Here is a 7,120-nt window from a genome sequence, read left to right on the forward strand (position 1 = left end):
AGTAGGTGAAGAGCTACTCTCTGTGATTCTGCTGATTATGTTGCTGTTTAAAGACTCTGAGAACGTATAGAGTTCATCGAGTGGCCAAATGCACCAGACATAGAGGTGCATCTTCCTTCTGGAGCTTCTCAGACATTTACCACAGATCTGGGGCTTGAGAAAGGGATAGGAACCAGGACTGGTGTGTACTCAAGCAGATTTGTGGGGGAAACCATGTAGAAAGAAACACATCAAGCAATCGTTGTTAGGCTTCATTCTTGAAATTCAGCGGCAGAGCAAGCCGATTGGGCGCCTGGGGTGGCGCATGTGCTCAGCACCCAGGGGTGGGGCGAGCCGAGGCAGGGCACTCCATGGGGCCTCTGAGGATTATGCCTGCCTCCTCCCACTCCTCCGCCCTACAGCTGAGGGGGAGGCTGCAGGCAGACCATTTGGGGCAGCAAGGAGCGTGTGGGCACCCAAGCCACCACGTCACTCCCAGGAAAGACGCATGGCTCTGACGTGCTGCAGGCCCCGCAGTGAGTGCTGCCTGGCATTTTGTCACACCCCCTCAGTGGTGACACCCAGGGCAGCCTGCCCCCACCACACACCCCTTCCTCTGCCCCTGTTGAAATTTCATCTGCAGAGGGTGTGCATCTGCTGACATTCCAACAGCCTAATGGCTGACCTCACTTAACTGATAAATAACAGCACAACACCTTGTCTGCTGAGAAGTCCCCATTGTATTCAATGGGACTTACCCCAAACTGGAGTTAGGCTTGTAGCTCTAGTCATTTTCTTGGCGACACAGAATCTCCTCCCTCTGTGCTCTAGTTTTTGCTTTCCCCAAACACCATGTGGAATAGAATAACTTCAAAATCTCCCTTCAAGCATCTATATACCACATTCGCTTTCACAAAAGACATACATTGCAAACGGAAAATACATTTTTGCAGCTACTTTGATCAGGGATGAAATTTCTGTATGGATAACATTTCCACACAGGAAATGCACCTAATGTACTCATTATCATGTGATGAACATGCAGCACATACATTTCGTAGCCAAAGTCTACTTCATCACTGCCAATCAGGACTTATTTAACAGAATTCGTATACCGCTCAGTTGTAAATAAAACCTCTAGGTGTCTTTACGAAGACTACAAACTATACATTGAAATTGTCCATTAAAGTCATGGTTAAAAACAAGCTTTAAAAGAAACACACCCAAAATCTAGATAAAACCAAGATTTCCCCATCACTTGTACAACCAATGAACGATATACTTGTATGTTGATCAGATGTGATGGAATGCATATAGGATACGGGCAGTTCCCTACATGGAAATGACTGCGTAGCTGAAATGTCAGCTTCAAAGGGATGCTACAACTATTTTGTTGTCATCATATACAAGCTGGTAGGCTGAAGAGGGTGGTGGGAGGGGGAAAAGGAGAGAAACCAACCACATTTTAATGCTCCTTGATTAGCTCAATCGTTCCAAACAGCTGCAGTGTGTAAATACTGTGGCTGGCAACCATATTAAATGATTATGAGGTTGCTGGCACCAAACAAAGTGCGTATTTCCGAATCTTGCAGTTTTCTCAGCTCTAGAAAACTACTCTGTCGCTGAAGGAAATAGAGTAGTACAGCCACATGCGCCAAGGACATTAAACAGGCTGGTTTTAATTAGGCATATACGTTTCAGGGGTGGCTAACCTGTGGTTCCCTCCAGACATTGCTGAACTACAATCCCATAATCCCAGGTCACTGGTTAGCCTCAATGTGTGTGGAGATGAGGGGGATAGTTCCATTGTGCAAGCAAAAATCTTTGCACAGATGGACTGCATTAGGTGAATATTGCACATAACACTTAAGAGTTCCAAAGAGGATTGCCACATAATGTATGTTTTATGAAGTTGAAATATTGTGATTTTTTTATTTTTTTGCAAGATTTTTTAATATAGTCATATACCGTCTTCTCAGATGAAGGGCGGCCAAGAGTTGAAACATACATTTCTCACACACCCAAAATAGCCTCCAAAGTAAGCAACTGAGCACCTAATTCATGGACTTTCCCACCAATTAAATAGGCAAATGCTTTGATGGTTTAATGGCGGCATCCTTAAGTATTTCACATAAATGCTAAAAACGAGTCAAAGAACCAGGGCCAGCGCTTGCATGAGGCAATGTGAAGCAGCTGTATCAGGTGGCAAATTCTGAGGGGTGGGAAGTGGCTAGAAATGTGTGCCCTTTGCCCTGCAGCCCCTAAGCTAGCTTGCTGCCCTGGGGCGCAGTGGAAGACTTTGTTCCATCACCGGTGCTGAAGGAAGAGTCAACCTGGGGTCTAGTCAAATTTTGTGCACAGAGCGGGAAATACAAGATCTTGTCCTTTGCCTCAGGCGGCAAAATGGCTTGAGTCATTTCTGCAAAGAATGGAACAGGACTTGGTCAATCAACCCTAAACAGCCTCAGCCGTGTCTCCATCCCATTGTTCAGCCTAGACACTGAGCTGTAGCTCTGAGGGCCTTTCTGGCAGTTCCCTCACTTCAAGAAGTGAGGTTACAGGGAATCAGGCAGAGGGCCTTCTCGGTAGTGGCGCCCAGTCTGTGGAATGCCCTTCCCATCAAATGCCAAGTAACTACACAACCTTTAGAAGACCTCTGAAGGCAGCCCTGTATAAGGAAGTTTTCAATGTTTAATGTTTTATTATCTCTTTATATACGCTGGAAGATACCCAGAGTGGCCAGGGCAACCCAGTCAGATTGGCAGGGTACAAATAATAAAATTATTATTATTGTTGTCATTATTATTGGTTGATTGAGATGGCAAGGCAGCAAAGACTTTAGAGCACACTGGAAGATTCCCATAAGCCCAGAGGCACCACTTTTATTCCTGTGGTTGTTGTCGGGGGGGGGGGGGGAGAGACATGGGAAGCAAGGAGTCCACGTACTGTTCTGATCCGTGTGCACTCAGACACCCAACCCAAGGTAATCAATGGCCTATTAACTCTCTGGCAAAAGTAATCAGGAATCTGTAATTGATTAATTCTTAGATCCATTAATCAGGCACTTGAAATAAGAACTCATTTTCTAAGTAACCATTAACAGTAACCCTGATCAAATGAGACTTTCACACTGATTTGATTTTTATTTGCAGAGGTCATTGTTTTATTAATGAAAGGAAAATGAACTACAGAAGATAGATTAAAAAGCCTGGAATAGTGTATGGCTGAAACAGCGCAGGATGACAGCAGCGGTGGGAACAAACAGAAGTGGGAATGAAGAGCGCATCAGCACCAAAGGCAGAAATACGGATATGACAAAACATGAGGACAGAGCTGGGAGGTAGGGAACATTGCTCTCTTCCAAATGCACAGAGATACTTCCTGCTCCGACCTAGTGGGAAAACAAACCCTTATCTATAGGGAGAAAACTCAGTTGCTAACTTAGCTGTGGGTTTGGCCTGGCTCTTAGTGCTTCACTCTTGCTGAACGTCTAGAGCAGGGTGAGGGAACCCTTCTCATCCCAAGGGCCACATTGCCTTCGGAGAAACCTCCCAGGGGCTACGTGGCAGTGGCGGGCAGAGCCTGAGAAATACTACTACTACTACTAATTATAATAATTTATTTATACCCCACCCATCTGGCTGTGTTTCCCCAGCCATTCTGGGCTGCTCCCACCAGAATATTAAAAACTTGATGAAATATCAAACATTAAAAACTTCCCTAAACAGGGCCGCTTTCAGATGTCTTCTAAAAGTCAGATAGTTGTTTATTTCCTTGACATCTGATGGAAGGGGGTTCCACAAAGCGGGCGCCACTACCAAGAAGGTCTTCTGCCTGGTTCCCTGTAACCTCACTTTTCGCAGTGAGGGAACTGCCAGAAGGCCCTTGGAGCTGGACCTTAGTGTCTGGGCTGAACGATGGGGGTGGAGACACTCCTTCAGCTACACTGAGTGGAGCAACCAATGTATAATTTACCTTTACAGTCGTACTTCAGAAATCGAACAGAATCCGTTCGGGAAGTCCGTTCGACTTCCAAAACGTTCGAAAACCAAAGTGCAGCCAATTGGAAGCCATGGAAGGCCCGCCGGACATTCGACTTCCAAAATAATGTTTGAAAACCGGAACACTCAGTTCTGGTTTCCAATTGTTCGGTAGCCAGAACGTTTGACTCCCAAGGTGTTCAGGAGCTGAGGTACGACTGTATACTGTAGGCTGGTTTCTACACACAGTCACACACCCCTCCCTATCTTTCATCCAGGCAAGCAAAAAGCACGATCAGTTTAAGGACATATTCCAGTCAGGCAGAAACATCCAAGGAGGGCATAAAGTGGGGGCAGTGAAGGGTTGTGGCCTGGAGAAAGTCTTAAGGGTCAGGCAAAGATTCCTGGAGGGTTGCATTTGGTCTCTGAGCCTGAGGCTCTCTCACCTTTGGGTCTATGCAGTATTTGGGTGTGTGGGAACTAGATCTTTGACCTAAATCATGGGTAGGCATACTAAGGCCCGGGGGCCAGACCCGGCCCAATCGCCTTCTAAATCCAGCTCGCGGACGATCCGAGAATCAGTGTGTTTCTACATGAGTAGAATGTGTGCTTTTATTTAAAATGCGTCTCTGGGTTATTTGTGGGGTCTGCCTGGTGTTTCTACACAAGTAGAATGTGTGCTTTTATTTAAAACACATCTCTGGGTTATTTGTGGAGTATAAAAATTTGTTCACCCCCCTAAAAAAATATATAGTCCAGCCCCCCACAAGTTCTGAGGGACAGTGGACCGGCCCACTGCTGAAAAAGTTTGCTAACTCCTGACCTAGATCTAATTGTTCTTCTCCACATTCCAAGCTGAAGTTATCTTCAACAGGTGTGGAACAGAGCTATTGCTATTCAGAACGTTCCACTACAACCGCATCATTAAAAATACCTTTTGTAGATCATTGCCTGGTGAATCAGATATGATCAATATTACGACAATTAACACCATCAATTGCATGTTTATTCAAACCCTTGCCCGTTATTCCTTTCAAGTTTCATCACTCCCATTAGAATTCCATAACTGCTTTAAAAACAAAATAAGCAATTTCTAATGCTCAGTACACTTAACTGGCATATTGTGAACTGGTTCCATTCAAATGCTTACTGGTCGGCAACATAATGAAGGAAACAAGCAAGTTCTCCTGAACCCTTGGCCTACCTGACAGCAAATCAGTATGTTGAGACCCCAGTCAAGGGTCAATCCAGGTGTCCAGTGTCCAAACCAAAGCACAGTCCCACGTAAATCATGAAGCATCCAAGCCAAGGCCCATCAATATGGGCAGCTAAGCAGACACAGCACCTCAGCTCTGCTTCCTTTTGGAATTTCCATGCTGATTGCAGCATCTGGGCTTGATGAGGCACATGAAGCTCACCTGTTCCAAACCTACTTCCCTCCTTCCAGAGCTAGTGAGTCTCACCTGGCCAGCTAGAGAGCTGGGCTGTGGGCCCTTGCCTGCCTCTGATTCCTAGAGTGTCCCTCTTGCTGCTCCTTATGCCTCAGAGGCCACCATTTTCATGGAAACAGGGGGCGCTCTGGTTCTGGTGATGGGTCCTGCTGCTCTGGTTCCTGACCCCCTTCCAACCTCTCCTTCCCCATACCCAGCTTGCCCCAGTGTGCCCCGGTCCTGGCTACACCCCTCACCAGGATCCTCTCCCTCCTCTTTCTCCTCCATCTATGGACTAGACCTTACATTTTGCCTTCTTGGTGAAAAAACTACTTGCTTGTTCTTTGCAAATCAACAGCAAAAATCAAATCTGTGTACTGCTGCTATGAAATAAGTAGGATCTGATTTAATTTGTTAAGGCTTAAAATAGTCTTTCTTCTCTTTAACATGCCTGATGAACTTGACATTTTCTGATGTCAGCGGCAAGTACCTACTGCATCTTAAGTGTTGCTTCTGACTGTGTAAATCTGCTTGCTAAAACGGGGGTGGGGGGGTGGGGAATCTACTCATATTGTGCTCCTCCAAATAGCCAGGAACAAATTGGTTGAACTTGAGGTACCTATTCTGTGGCAGCATCATTTCAGAAGGCTGGAAAGGGACTCATAAGATTGAAGCATACCAAAAACAGGAAGAAAGCTATACTAGAACATCTAGTTTTCTGGATTGTGTTTTGTGAAGAACCATTTAATCACACGAGCCCTTTGCCTGCAACCTGAATATGTACTGCCCAAATACAGTTTTAACTCTTTAACTGAGAACCAAGGCAGAAGATGCAACGTTTTGTGCAAATACAGTGGTACCTCTGGTTGCGGACAGGATCCGTTCTGGAGGTCTGGTCGAATCCCAAGGTTTCCACAACCTGAGGACTGCTTCCGCACATGCGCAGACCGCTTCTGCGCATGCACACGTGGCAAAACCCAGTAAAATTCTTCCAGGTTTGCCACATGCACATCCCGGTTTACGTAACCAGAGGGTTACGTAAACGGAAGTACGACTGTACATCCAGTCTCCTGCCCATCTTTATTACACCCAAATTTGAATTTTCATGGATCTCCTTTTTGGCAAGCAAACACTGTTGGGGCAGTTTGTCCAAAGGGTGATGCAAATATTTTATTTTTCATGAAATAGAATATATAGAGGAACAGGGAGCACGAGCCTACATGTCCTTGTTTATAGTTTTGTTGGGGGTTTTTTGGAGTGGCTTCACATGTGATGATACTGCAAATGAAACAAGTTGCTTTTAAAAAAAAGTGATAGATGTGTCCGGTTCGGAGCGTTCTGAGTTTTAACACTGGAACCAGCTGTCAAGATCGGGATTTAGAGCAGCTTAGCACCATAGTCAGCTGTTCATGCCAGCACTCAGGCTTCAAACATGCAAACATTCAAGAAAATAGGAGTGCACAGCTCAGTGCTAACCCACATGCTTTTCGTAGAAGGCTTCCTAATCAAAATCTCAGCATCTCCAGCTAAAGGATAAAATAGAACAGAGTTGGGAAACCCTAAGACATGAAAAGGCAAAACTAGTCAGCACCAACCACATTAGATCAGACAGACCATTGGTTGGATTCAGTATGAGTCATCTTAGACAACTAATCAGTAAAAAAAGCCCAACATGGCCTGCCTTTCTTTGGGACTTCTGATGCTACAGAACACAAATGGTGGGTAAATCTC

This window comes from Podarcis pityusensis (assembly GCF_964106645.2).
Source record: "Podarcis pityusensis genome assembly, chromosome: 6".
Taxonomy (NCBI): Eukaryota; Metazoa; Chordata; class Lepidosauria; order Squamata; family Lacertidae; genus Podarcis; species Podarcis pityusensis.